Source organism: Ambystoma mexicanum, chromosome 6p (assembly GCF_040938575.1).
Source record: "Ambystoma mexicanum isolate Mex_15411 chromosome 6p, UKY_AmexF1_1, whole genome shotgun sequence".
NCBI lineage: Eukaryota > Metazoa > Chordata > Amphibia > Caudata > Ambystomatidae > Ambystoma > Ambystoma mexicanum.
The window spans coordinates 555,639,064-555,653,982 of record NC_090935.1 but is presented as its reverse complement, the minus strand read 5'-3'; the positions used below and the strand labels follow the sequence as shown (position 1 = coordinate 555,653,982).

The 14,919-nt window shown below is 44.3% G+C and overlaps 1 protein-coding gene across 5 annotated transcripts in view; it reads right to left on the bottom strand.

The window, feature by feature from the left end:
- Window positions 1-14,919, bottom strand: part of ERBIN (erbb2 interacting protein) — a 2,559,118-nt gene that overhangs the window by 2,346,218 nt on the left and 197,981 nt on the right. The window lies entirely within an intron of this gene.

The window sequence follows — 14,919 nt, the reverse complement described above, 5'->3', positions numbered from 1 at the left end:
TTGCACGCCCGAGTGGGCGAGGTGCCCCGAGAAGGAGAGCACGTCGTCTAAACTACATGCCAGGGGGGTCAATTTCCTTGGAGGCTGCCCAGTGGCAGAACCTGGTCCATTTACTCATACTGGGCCCTGGTAGCCTTGCTCCTTGTACGATTTCCAGAATGGCCTGGAAGAGGCTGAGGTGCCTTAGCGTCACCTGCTCAGGAACCACGCAGTGAGGGATAGCTTATGTGGCACAAGGTGGATGACACTGTCCCCCTGCTGCACCGGAAGATGTGCTGGGCATGTCGGGAGGTGAATCGGAGGCATTTCTGAGAGGCTGAGCAGCTCCGCGAATCATGGCCTTGCTGGCTACCAAGGAGCTATTAGAATGATGTTGAGCTGGCGAGACTCCTTGATATTGCAAATCACTGAATCAGCTGAGTGATTCAGTGTTTAAAGGATGGGGGTTAAAGGTACGAAGTATAGGGGGACAGGTAGGGGAGGACCGGAGGTATTTCCGTAGAGAGAATACAGAGTTGACCAGGTGAGTATGGGTTGCCTAAGGATGGTGTAAGTAGTGGTGGGGGAAAGGTGTAGGAGTGTGGAACTCATTGATTTGGGATGGGTAAGGCATCTGAAGGTAGCTGGTTGGGCTTATCTGTTGATGAGGTGAAGACTTTAGGACATTGGAGGTCTGGGAAGTACAAAGGGTATATTAGGGATTGGGTAAAGGGGATGTTTGACATATGGTTAGGGGAGGGTGGAATGTGGTGGCTGGTCGCGATTGGAATGGGACATTGCAATTTCTTTTTCAGATGCTGTACGGAGGTTGGGGGAGATGCCGCAGATGGGGTTTGTGGGCCACTCTTGTTAAATAGGCGGGGTGAAGGAGGGAGAGAAAAGGGTCTTTGGCAGGCGATGGGGTTGCAGCTACAAAGTGGCATTGGCAAGATGGTCTGGTTTAGGGGGGCTTCGCCGGGATCAGCTGCGGCCTATGTTGGCGGGGTTGAGGGAACACTATGGGTCTCCAGAGGGGGTGATTATTCAGGGGAAAGGACCTGGTAAGAGATACAGGTGTGGCTCTTAGAAAAATAAAAAGGGATTTGGTATGGGTCCGGGAAATGTGGCCCAAGCATGCGTAGTTTGGACTAGTTGTTGCCGCAGAGAGTTGGAGGGGGGTGAGAAGTGAGGGAGCAATAGAGCGGGCAAGGAACGGAATAAATTGAGAGATGTTAAAATTTTGTGCTTTGGCAGCGGTAAAGGTTTTGGAAACAAAGAAATAGTTTATGAAGGATTCATGATCTTCAGAGGGGATGGTGTCCACTTGTCAGCTTTCGGGAATAGTTATTATCTGGCAGATTTGACCTTGCAGGTGGAAGATATCGTAACGAGTTGGAAGTAGAAAGAAATGTTAGGGGTGGGGCAGGAAAAACACCTCGGTGGAGGGTTTTTCTGTTGCCGGGGGCATGGCCCCTTTAGGTGTGGGGGGAGGGAAGCACAATGGGGGAATAGCGCGGGAAAGGATGGGGGTGGTGCTGTTTGCACAAACGGGCTACCCCGGGGGAACAGGTATTGAACTGGAGGGGCATGGCCCCAGGGAGAAAGCAGGACGCCTTGAGAAGTGGTAAGGAGACGGTAGGGACCAAGGGATAGTTAGAGAGGAAGTGGAACTATTTATTTATTTTGGGGAAAAGGAAAGTGTTGCATTATTAATTGGTTGTTTAAAACATTTTGTTAGTCTGCAAGGCCATGGGAGCCAGGTAAGCGGTTATTTGTAAGCTTTGGCCTGTCACATTAAAGCAACCTTTTCCACTACAAGACAGTCTGGGTGTTTTGTGCAGGAAGCCAAAATGTTAAATAGCAAATTATACCAATCCATTTTTTTTAAACTAATGTATGCCTTTCCTGCAGAAGCCAGCAATTAGTTGTGTGGCTACTTAATATGCAGTAGCTCCCAGCACACCCTGTGCTCAAAGGCTACCGCTGCCGAGAGCTACTGGATCACCCCTGAAATGTCTGGGGACGCACATTGCAAAGCAAAGTGACATGAACTAGAAAGCCCTAGCCAATGGCTCTTCATTGGCTGACGAGGACCAGAAAGCAGACTTCAGAGCGTGGCTATCAGGCACCTCATCAGAACGAGGGAAAACCTGTCGCCGTGCTGCTGATAAAGGCCTCTGTTTATTTTGGTGATAGCTCTTCTGCTTTCTAACTAGCAGCAAAGGTAAATCCTCAGTTTTGCAAACTTTCTCTCTGATCCGCCCATCGCGGGCAAGCCCTGCCTGCTGCCCACCGCGCTAAAATGGTTCTTGTGCGCTCATCCATGGTGTTACAATTCCTTGCCCAAAAGTCGCTCATTGGGGTTTTTCCCCTCTGGTATTTATGGTGTCTGGAACTCTGATACACAAGTGAAGTACATAGGTGTAAAGGGCGCTAAAGCAAAACAGAGCAAGTGGGGTGGGTTGAGGGTAAGGGGGGGGGGGTGGGAGACGCTTTCTGAAGGCTGGTGAAATATGCAGTGGCAGTAAAGGAGCTGCAATGCTGTTCGCACTTCAGACTCCCCTTTTAAGCCGTTTCCAGCGTCTCCGATCCTTACGCCCCAGGTGCCAGGTCTTCTGCCCTTGCTGGTGATGTGGAAGAATAGAGCCAATGCCACGGTGGGCATGGGCCGGCCATATGGTGAGTAAATGGGCGAAGCGGAGGACGAATAATTGAAATCTGCGTTCGGCTGGCTGAGAGGTCCACCTGGCTCTACGTGTGGCTGGTGGAATCAGCTTCCTGCATCATACTGGGGTTGATTAGCAGCAGAGCATTCAGATGCCAACACCATATTATCACCAAGTACTAGTGCAGGCCTGTCCTTCCCCAGCCAACTTTTTGCAGTGGAAGCAATACAAAAAACATCACTCGAGTGCTGGCGTGGCCAAGGGTCTTTAAAGTTGAATGCTTCTTCCCTGAGCTTGTGTTCAACTTCAATTCAAAGCTTAACATGTTAAGAATACGTGATCCTTTTATGCACCTAAAGCAAACTTCTTTATCTTGAACAAAATTCGACCAAATTGCAAACAAACGCTTGCTCAAACATCTCACCACTGCAGCGTTATTTTATATAGTGGGACCTGCTGACCCATATTTGTAATTCCAGAACAAAACATCTAGAAACCGAACAATGCCGAATTTCAATTGAGTACAGGAGGAAGTAAGTATTCTCGAACAGGGAATGCTTTTTGCGTGTTCATCATAACATATATTTTACGGTTTATAGTGAATATGTCGAATGCAAAGATGTCGAAAAAAAAAGGATGCAGAAAAAAAAATGCAAATGTTTTTTTTTTAAAAAAAATATGCCCCCCCAATCCCCCTATTTATTTTTACTAGCTAAACCAAAAAAATACCATCTTATACAACATTTTCACATCTCTCTGGGGAATACGTTGATCACATGCAGTATTCGATGCTGAAAGGCATATAGAGTTTGAGTGCCACAATTGTTAGCAAGATAGCTCATGTTTTAGTGCTCATTGCAGAAATCTGTACTCCAATTTTAATCTAATGGATTTTTATATAGCACCAACACCCCTGTAGGCCTCAGGGCACTCACTTAACAGCCAGTTAACAGATCTATAATGCGATATGGAATGTGGAATGTGGAAGCCCAAGTAAGATTCTTTTATTTGGGTCAGGTTACTGCCCTTGTAATATGTCTAATGCAACAGCTATGCCATTACTGCATTTTGGGAGTGTGGGCACTTAGCAATGCCCAGGATGTATTTTTAGTTTAGGCTATTAGGTGTTGCTTGCGACGTCAATGCATTAGAGTACAGTTAGGGAGAAATGGCATATGAGGGACACAAAACTTGCAGCCATTTGGTTATTTGCCCACCCCTTGGCTGCCCATGGCAATGCTAATACCTATGGTCATTGCCACCCAGTTCTCGCCCCTTCCCGCCCAAAACCCCACCTCATGAGAAGCTCACTTTATTCATGCCTTACCATCAAACTTTGCACTGAAAGTGCCTGCCAGTGTTTTTTTTAAAGCAGTCTGAAAATTAATTACTTAATTGGAGTGGTCATCATCATGTTTACATTGGATATGCATAAAGAACAATCCATAAAAACAGTACAAAATACAAAAAGGTACATACCAATTATTACACAAACACATGAACATAAAAACATCACAGAAATAACAGCTAAGAGACATCTCAAAACGCAGATAGTTAATGGGTGTACATGAACTCAATTCAAGGCGGTATACTTTGCAGTCGTTTTCGGAGATAAAGTGCTGTTTTCAGATATGGGAGTAACCAACCCATACGTGGTGAATCCACGCACAACAGATCTATTAGGGCGGGTCGATCTGCTGGGTACTCTACCAGTAGCAAATAACGCTGTACACCCAGGGATATGATTGTCATTAACACTCGGTTCTTTGACTTCAGTATTTCTGTGCTTTCTCTATCCATTCTCAGACTCAAAAGCAAGCAGTCCTTCGATTTCTCTCTCCCTGAGACAGCATACTACAGGGTGGGAACAGGTGCGTGATGTTAATCTCCCTCAGCGGTTTCTTAATATGGTAAGTATGTTTTCGAGTCTCACTGCACCAACACAAGGAATAAAGAGACTGCTTAAATTGCAGGTTTATTGCATGAACCGGTGTACAGCCTGACACGTGTTTCGAGCAGTCCTAGCTCTTCCTCTGAGGCTGATACATTGAATATAAAATATATTCACAAAAATATATTTATTATGACACAAAAGTTGAATGTGTATGGAGTAACATGGTTAGTTGAGGAAAATGCGGGGCAGGCGGTGTACCAACCCAAAGTTCAAAAATGGTTTTCCAATTAATAAGTATGTATTAGTCAAAATTATTTTCAGTAACCACAATTACAATTTTGCAATGGAACAACAATGGTAAATGAATACATGCAATCATTAATTCATAAACATTTGTGAAATATATGGGAAAGAATTATAAGTACCATGAGTTGGATGTATATGCAGGTGCTAAAGAGTCCGTGGAACAAATTGTGTTGTCACATGGAGAAAGGGAAACGTAATAAGAAGGGAGAGAAACAAAGCGGTATCCAGTTGAGGTAGTGATTGGTACTAGATATAAAATGCAACTAATACGGATTTAACTGTGTTATATTAAGGTGAAGTACCTTGTGGCAAGGAGGATTCGGATGCGGTCAATTCTTGATGGATATAGTTATGCTGTAATAACACAACAGTTGATTAAAACACTATTGTATGAAAAACTAGTGGCAATAGCCAACTTGAGTAACTAAACGTACAGATGAATTAGATGAGAAAAAACAAGATTGTGTCATTTTAAAGAGCGAACATGTACCTTAATCAAAAGTCTTCACAGTTGCGCCAAAGTTTTATATGGTATCCGAACTACGTGCATTGGAGAGCATTATAGCATGGTTGCCACCGGGTGGGTGCACAATGAATGAGGTCCTGATGATGCAGAGGAGACAGGGAAAGAAAATAAACCAAATAGCTGCCCCTAAACAGGTTAAATTGAAGATCCACTGTAAAATGACAGCCGTCTAAAGTGACCATGGTAAAAGGACTTACCCTAGTGGTCTGCTATACGATGCGGCTGGTTATCACGCGGGCACAGGTCTGGCTGGCTGCTATTATTGTCACGTGCGCTAGGTTTGTGAGCAGCAGTCTGAAACGCTTGGTTTGCGGGGCAGCCATCTTGAAAAAAGGAGTTGGAAGTAGTTGATTGCAATATGCACTGAACAAGACGGCATGGCAAATTATTACCATTCGTTATTCATATATAGGTCGAATGATTAAAGAATTAAGTTATAGAAAGAAGTAATGGGGATCAAGGATTCCAAATACTCAATTGCGGATTGTGCTTGAATTGATGCGTGGGGAGTTGGCTCGAAAGGCGACTTGCTGTTTTTTTTTGCAGAAAAATAAACGAGTTGTTGGGGAAAGAGTCAAAATGCGATTGTTATGCAACAGAAATTGGTCTAATGCACGCGCCCGATTGGCCAATATAATGTACTTGGAAAAATGTATAAAGGACAAAACTAGATCAAAGAATGATAAATGCTTTGTGCTGCATGTCACGATTGATAAAGTTGTAGCACAAAGTTTCTAAAACCATCTCTCTCAAGATGTACCCATGTGTGAATAGATTACCATTTGAGAAGTGTACATGTAAAAATGGTCACACTTAGTAAGAGGCACTAATTCATTCTGGAATGTGTGCAGAATACTGAAATTGGTGCTACACTCCTGAACACATGATGAATATTTAGAGCGAAGTAAGTGATTTAGAGAAATACAGCAAGTTCATGGTCTGTGTTAAGGCCACAGTATACAGTCCTGTATTGGCATATAAGTCTTGCCTCGAGTCTACGCAGTATCAGTGTTAAGTTGCCCCCTCGTGTGGGTAACATTGCTTTAGCTAGCCCTACAAATCTGATGTTTTGCTTCAGATCAAGTTGGCAGTGTTTCTGCCAATGACTGGCAAGTGGAAATTTAGCATCCTGACTAGATATGGTGGACAAGTGTTCTCTGATTCGAGTCTTGAGGGGTCTAATAGTGCTGCCAATACTTCTTATTGCATACACAAATGATACAATACACAATAAATTTGGTATTGCAGTTGATGAAAGTATCGATGTGATGAACTTGACCTGGGTTGAATAGAACATTTTTGGTTTCTAATGCGTAAGGACACATTGAGTAGTTGCTGCATTTGCGAAAACCCTTAAAGTGATCTTGACTGAGCCATGTAGATGGGCGTGCTTGATTACACATGAAGGACAGGCTCAGTATGTTTTTGAGGGCGATTCCTTTACTGAAAGTGAAGTTAGGAAAAGGATCGATCCATTTGGTGATGTCCACATCCAGATGTAATAGGTGCCAATGTCTTTTCATGATGGTATAAAGTAAGGGACTTTTTGTTATATCTGGTGATAAGTCGAATCTGGTTAGGTCCTTGTTTGGGGACTCCAATTTTAGGTTGAAGTAATGCATCTCCCTTGTACTTGCTGACCTGTATAATGGTATCTCCAACTTGTTTGCCGTTGTAGCCTGTCTCAGAAAGCAGACTTATACAGATGAGATTTACACAAAGTCCGAAAGTGATGTACAGTTTGGTCGAGCTCTGATAAATTCCCCCTTGGGTATATTGGAAATAACATGTTTTTTTATGGCAGCTATTTGCAAGCAAAACCGAATTGACTGAGGTGCTTTTTCTGAAGCTTTTAGTTGTAAACCCGCAGTCAGTGTTGACAATGGTGAGGTCTAGGAAATCAATGGTGCTGGCACTGAACGAGCAAGTGAATTGGATGCCCCATGTGTTAGAGTTGAGTGCGTTGACAAAGAAGTTGTTTCGTGTTACCTGACCAAAGCATGAAAACATAGTCTATATCTTTTCCAAAGATAGATCAGTGGTTTGTATGGATGCTTGGAAAATACAAATTGTTCCTCAAAGTAGTGCATGAAAATATTGGCCAGTGCTGATGCAAAACCGGCACCCATCGCTATACCGATGAGTTGCTTGTAGTAAGTGTCGTTGAAAAGAAAAACATTGTTTTGCAATGTAAACAGGAGTTGTTTGAGCATTTCAATATGAAGCTGAAGTTTGCCGGAAAATGAAATCTACACTATGGATTTGCTATGTTGTGTTTAATTGAAGTGTATAGTAATTTAACATCTAAGGTGGCCATCAGAAGGTTGGGTTGAAAAGGTTAGTCTTTAAGGATTTGAAGTACATGCATCGTGTCTTATATATGCTGGTGTGGTAAGCATTGCAGTTAACAGGCATTTGTTAATGTAGATGGAGACTGGTTCCAACACACCTCCCCGCCCACTGACAATTGGTCTTCCTTCAGCTATGACAATATATTCCTTATGCAACTTCAGCAAAAAATAAATAGTAGGCATAATGGGACCATCTGGTTAAAAATTGCTTTTCAGTGTTGGATATGACACCTTTTTTGTGCCACTACAACATGATCTGATTGATTTCTCTTTTGATCTGATTAGTTGGATTTGAGGGTAATTTTTGATAACAACCCTCTTGATTAAGGTGGCAAAGTGCCATTACAATGTACTCTGTCTTATTCATCAAGACTACATTGCCGCCTTTATCGGCTTCCTGGATTATGAGGTCTTGGTTCTGTGCAAGGCCCTTGAGGACCGCTCGCTCCATTTGACTAAGATTCTCATGACTCCATGCTGTTGATAGGGAGAATTTAGACTGATCTATTGTTTTGTGAATATCCTTGATAACTGCTTGGTAAAACATATCAATGATGTTATCTTGGGTGAATATAGGTCTAAACTTTGATTTGGTACTAAGTTTCTTAATATGCAGGTTTTGTTCTTCAATGTCTAAGTCACTTAACATGTTCAATAGGCTAGGTTCCAATTGTGTGTAATCATCTTCTAATGACATCAAAATATGAGAGTTAAGCATGGTCTGTAGCGTGATTTCAGATGGTGCCGCTAGTACTTCTTTAGGTTTATATGTCTTGATTTGGGTGGCAAAGAATTTTTTAAGTTTAAGTTTGCGAACAAATTTTAAAATGTCGATTTGGATGTCCACAAAATTATTGAGTCCAGATGGTACGAAAGATAAACCTTGGTTAAGTACAGAATGCTAAGCAGGCGAGAGTTGATGCTTACTTAAATTGCACACAACATTCAACGGTTCTGGTTCATCAACTATTGGTGGTAGGCTCTAGTAAACATTCTTGGTGCTGGTGGGGCGTTTATGCCAGTGTTGTTTGCCGCTCCTAGTGCCCCTTGGGTGTTTGGGGTTGACTTATTTGTAACAAGTGGTGTTTGAAAACATACTTTTTTTTGGTGTAGGCAAGAAGAGCTTGCCAGTTCCCCAACCCTTGATTTGTTCTAAAAAAGCATGAGGTGCAGTTGGAGGGTGCGGGACAGATACGTCTTCAGTTGTATCTCTGTCTTCAGGATCGGGATGCATTGTTTCCTCCTGGCCGCTTTCTGTGGCAACAGGGGTTGGTAATTCTGTTTCACTGTCTGGGTCAGAGCTAGCTACAGATGACGCTATACTGCTAGATCTGGATCGTGAAACTGGATCATATTTAGGTAAGTATATACTGTTGTCACGATAGTCTAATCTCGAGAGAATTTACGTGATTTAGGTAGCTTAACTAAAAACTTGTTGTTTCCTCAGGATAGTGTATAGTGTTTGAAAATGCTTATTAATCCTGGCACTTCGTGCCTCAAAGAGTTTGATTTCTTCTTTCAGTTTATCAGTCTCAATGACGATACGAGCATGTTCGCGTGTTGCATGTTCGATCAAAAGCTTAATCAGGTTTTTGGAACAGGTCTCAAGGTTGTTTCCCATTCAGAAATAAGATCAATATCTTGAGGATCTTCAAAATCTGGTAGAATGACAATTGTCAGACCTCGTGGGATTTTATTTTTTCTAAGATAATGACTTAATGTGTTTTTTTTCCAAAATGTGTTGATTGCCTCGATGCTTAGTCTTTCAAGCTTAACAAAAAGGGAACAAATCAGTTGCCTCTTTAGTGAATCTGCTATTACTAACTTTAACTAGCAAGCGCAGTGTTATATCTGGGTTTTTCTTGCACATTAACCCTCTCAAGTTCCTTAATATGGGACAGCCATGGGACCCTACCTCCTGAGTCCTTGTCGATCAGGGAGATTATCAATGTGTGGGTGTCGCTTTACCATTACTCCATACCCTAAGCCAGTGAAATAGTGGAGTTATAAACCTGCTACTAGTGTAATAAAAATGTCTTAGCAGGTCTGCCTTCAGCCACTCAATTTATAAGCACTATGCGGGTCCTTCACTGAAGTTCTGTTAAAATCAAGCATTAGCAAAACCAAACGTTTTGACTTGTGTATATGTAGTAGGCATTTGCCAGGCACCGCTATTAGATGCCCAGGTACTCTCACCATTTTGCACCTGCTACCATCAATAGCCAAATGCCTACACAAAAGCCCAAACTGTTGACATCGCTAATCCTCGTTTGTGATACGTTTGAATTGACCAAGTGTCTCTCCATCTCTTAGGGTGGCTTAAACTTGCTGCTTGTATCCTCCAAGGGATGATAATGGTGGGTCTGCTTCCAGGGAGTTCCGACTCTTATCTCCTGCCATAGATTATCAAAAGAGTAGAGGCTGTGGTCCCTGCTCTTCTCCGATTCAAGTGAAGGAGGCTTGTGGAAAATGGTGACAGAATGGCCTAATGGCAAGGGGCAGAGATGTGTGAAGCTGTAGGTGTACAATCATACACAAAGCAAAGCACTGGTGCCTTCACTGATAAAAAAAAGGCTGGATTGCATTTTCATAATAGGGTCTACATAACAGCAGTAAGACAAAATATGGAGTCTTCCCTTTATTTTGGTCACTACTACTGCATTGCATGTGTTCCTAAATGCACCCTCCTATGTGGTATTGCAGTAAATACTATTTGACTGTCTATTTTTTGGCAGAGAGTCCTAGATTGGCTTAATACTTACTTATGTGCACCACCTCGTATGCATTTATTATTGCACAGACTGCCTCATGTTTTAATACCTCTTGACCTTAAGGGGGGAACGACGCAGTAAAGGCTCAATACTTGTCAATCTCTGAGAATCAATCATATTTACGGACAGCTCTAACTGCTCGATTTGGGCAAATCCAATACCCTGTGTCCTTGGGCTGACCACTATACTATTGACTTTTCCATCACTCACCCCAAGAAACCTAAGCTTCCGGCCCCATCTCTACCACCTGCGCAGGTCACGTAACAGGTAAGCTCACAAAATAACATATCCTGCCATTGCTGGACACATCCAACCTAAAAACGCCCATCTCTAACAACCATAATATCCTACAAGACATATGCTTGTACCCCAACTACAGTAGTAGACACCATCGCTCCACATAAAGCAAAACCGGCTAGACACTCCAACATCTGGTTCACACCAGACCTCCTAGAACTATGCAACAATAAATGCCTTGCAGACAGTCAAGATAGAAAAATATTCTGCCTCCTTCAAATCCAGAATTGCCAATGCTAAGCCAGATACCAAAGAGATCTATACCATCTTTAGGAAACAGAAGACCCCTGCCACAACCCCCTGCCCCCTTCCCACACCCCCCTCTCCCAAAAGGACAGCCGGGTGTACAAATATTCAAAAAGCGATGCTCAAAATCGAGATGCACAATAAAATACATCTTAACTAAAAAAGCTACCCGGCATGCACCCCTCAGTGCCCCAGCCTCGTCACTACCCAGACTCCCCAAACCTCCTGATCCCTCAATTTAGGTTCAAAGAGATCATAGAGTCAGAAGCCTTAGCCATCCTCAAAAGTCTAAAAACCCTCCAGGTGCAAAAGGGATGCAAAAGCCCCAACACCCTTCATCATTACTTTCATAAACGCCTCCTTCTCAGCCGGAATAGTGCCCACCAGCCTTCAGGAAGCCTGGGTATTTCCCCCCTCCAAAAGAAACCTACCCTAGATCCCACAATCTCTTACAACTACAGGCCCATCACCACCACCCCCTCTTCTTACTGAAGATGTTAGATGGAGCCGCTCACCTGCAAGTTCAGCACTTCCTAGAAACTAACCAGAGCCTCGGCATGCGCCAGTGTGGATTTCGGCCAGGCCATGGTACTGAATCCTCACTTCTGGACCCAAAAATGCCAAATAAAAAACCAGCTGGACTAGATTAGGGATAAGGGAAAGCCTGCCCTCCTCCTTCTGGATCTGTCAGCCACGTTCAACCTTGTCGATCACAAAATCCTTTCTCACCACCTGATCACTTAAGCAAATTTCTCTGTGGAAGCTACAACTTGGATTTCTTCCATTCTTGAAGGTAGAGTAATGAGAGTGTTTGCAAAGAACGCCAGTGCTACACCATCTCCTATCACCTGTGGGGTACTCCAAGGTTCTTGCATATCCCCCACACTTAATATCTTCACTAGGCCCAGTTTTGATATTCTGGACTCCATCAGCATAGCCTACACCAACTATGCCGATGACACCCAAATCACCCTCCCGCTCACGGGCAATTACGCAGAAGATGCCAATACGCTCAATGCTGCATACTCCACTATGCAGGCATGGATGGCAGCAAACCGCCTCAGTCTACATGGGGACAAGACAGAAATCCTGCTAGTTGGACTCCCGACAGTGGTGAAAAATCTTAATGAGCAATGTTCAACGTTCTTTATCGAGGACATCCTGGTCTCATTCTCAGTGAAAACCTTAGGAAGGTTTGCCTGGATGCCACCCTCTCGCCGTCTCATCAGGTGAATGTCATCGCCTCCTCGGCAGCCTATGCGAGCAAACTGCTCAATGCTTCCAGACCATTCCCGTTCTATTGGTATCTGCCTCACCATCACTAGAGCAGTCATAGGCTCTAGGCTAGACTCTTATAACGTCCTCTTCGCTGACACCTGAAATTGCAAGTCATACTAAATAATGCTCTTCGAGCAGCATTTAACATTCCCAAAAGAGAACATATTTCTGCTGCCAGGAGAGCAGTTCACTGGCTGCCCGTCCGTGAACACATCTTCACAACCCCGTCTATCACCCACAAGTGCTTTTCTTTTTTTTAATACTTTATTTTTCATCCGACGGTTACAGGTCTATAAAACCATTATACATATGAGTTTAATGCATAGTATCACAATCTTGGAGCACATACACTTTGTCCCACAAGTGCTTTTGTAACACCGCCCCCCCCCCCTACCTCTTCCAGAAAATCTCCAACGCTCACTCATCCAAGCTTACTACGACACCTTATACCCATCACATTCTCCAACCTAAAGTCAGACATGCAAAAGCAAGAGGCTCAATATTCCCATATATCGCAGCTAAACACTGGAAACCCTCCCACCCCCACCCTGAGAGAACAGTCATACTGGGTATTCCGAAGAGACATTGAAACCTGGCTGAAACTGTGTGTTGTCTTTGCACCTGTATCTGCACTGCCGTATACTTTGGGCCTCATTACAAGGTTACCAGCAAAACCCGCTGATAACTGTTACTGCTGCCCGACATCCCAGCGCTCCCGGGATATCACAGGCGGCGTAACAGTCATTTCCCATTGAGTCCTATTACTCCATGGGAATGAGAAAACTGAAGCACCGGTCCCGTTAGTAACGGGGCCAGTGCTTCAATGAAAAGCCTGCCGTTAGGGGCCTGCCGGGAAATCCGTGGCCCCCACTGGCAGCCAAAGTGAGCCGCTCTGGAAATGGTGCCAGTAACTTTTCACCAGCACCTTTACTTGCAGACCGGCTCACTTGTACTGAAGGCCTATGTCTTTCATATGCAAGTACCTGCTCTCTGTAACAGCACCTCAATGCCTCTGGGTTGTTTGGGCTCTTCAGAAGTGAAATAAATAAATCCCATCTGAAAAATCTCACAAACACCCAAATAATTCATTTATTTGCCTTTGCCAGAGCCAATAATAATTTGCAAGCAATATGAAGAGATGGAGCATTCAGTTCTACGTGCAAAATGTGTGCGTTGCTGTATGAACATTTTTATAATGTTCTCCTTACTTCTCCAGCTTTTGATCCATTGATAAGATATATGGCATTTATAACACACCTATACACAAGTGTTTCAAGGCGCGACGAGGCAGGGGAGAGGGAACAGAGGGAAGACAGACAACGATCTTACTAGGCCAGATGTCATTCAGATCGCGCAAGTGCATGGGAAGGGGAAAAGTGCGAGGGGGGAAGGGAGAGGGGAAAAGTGCAGTACATGGGATAGTAGAATAAATAAGAAAAATAACAGCCGGATGGTGGCAAGTGCAGGGTAAGAGCAGACATAAGTGCTGGTGGGGGACTGTAGGGATAAATAATACTGTCCCCAGGTGCGTGGGTTGCCAGGGAGGCAGTGCAAGTGTGCAAATGGCAGGGCCTGGGGCCAAGGTCACAAAGGGTGGCCAGGGAGATAGTGCAGTTTCAGCCAGGAATTCAGCAGGGGAGAGAAAGCAGAAGCAAATAGGAAGGTTTTGAGGTGCTTCTGGAACCAGAGATGGTTCTCCAAGTTTCAGGGAGGCAGGAAGGCTGTTCCAGAGGGAAGCCCCTGCCGAGGAGGGAGATCTACCACCAACTCGTTGATTGGAGAAGCGAAGGACCCTGAGGGAGTTGGAGGCGTATGAGCGAAGAGCTTGAGAAGGAAGATATTTGGGAAGAGAAAGTTGAAGGTATTGCAGCAAGGCCTTGTGGACAATGCAGAGGGTTTTGAACTTAATCATTGCAGCCACTTGGAGCCAGTGCAGAGATTGCAGTCCTGGAGAGATACGATCCCTGGGCTTGAGGCCTAGGACAAGCCCGCAGTCCTGTTCTGGATAAGTTGCAGAGGGCGGAGAGTAGAGGCAGCCAGATTTAGATAAAGGCTGTTACAATAGTACAGCCTAAAGAGAACCGTGGCTCTGGAGACTGAGCTTCTAGGGGAAGGAGAGGAAAGGAAGAATACCTCTGAGGAGGTGCAGCTAGTAGTGTGACTTGGAGACATATGCGAGGAGAAAAGGAGAGTGTGGAGTTGAAGATGACCCCCAGGTTTTTAGCCTTGCAGGTGGGAACAGGAAGAGGGCCAAGAGACCGGCCAGAGAGAAGCAGGGAAGGAGGGAGTGGGTGTGCCAATGAGTAAAATCTCAGTCTTACTGGCATTAAGGCAGAGGTCACTGGCGGCAAACCACTCCTGGATAGCAGACAGTCAGATATGAGGGAAGGAGAGGAGGAGGCCGAGGGTAGCCTGAAAATGAGATGAGTATTATCCGCATAGCACTCAACATATTACCCGCCTCCTCTCCCCTAACCCCTACAGCCCCCCACTATGGAATGAAAGAGTCCTAGATAATTCAAATGCAGTAATGACCTTCCTCTTGGGGGGTGGGGGTGCTTTGATAGGGATATCACCAAATCAACTGCAGGTGTTATCTATGGGG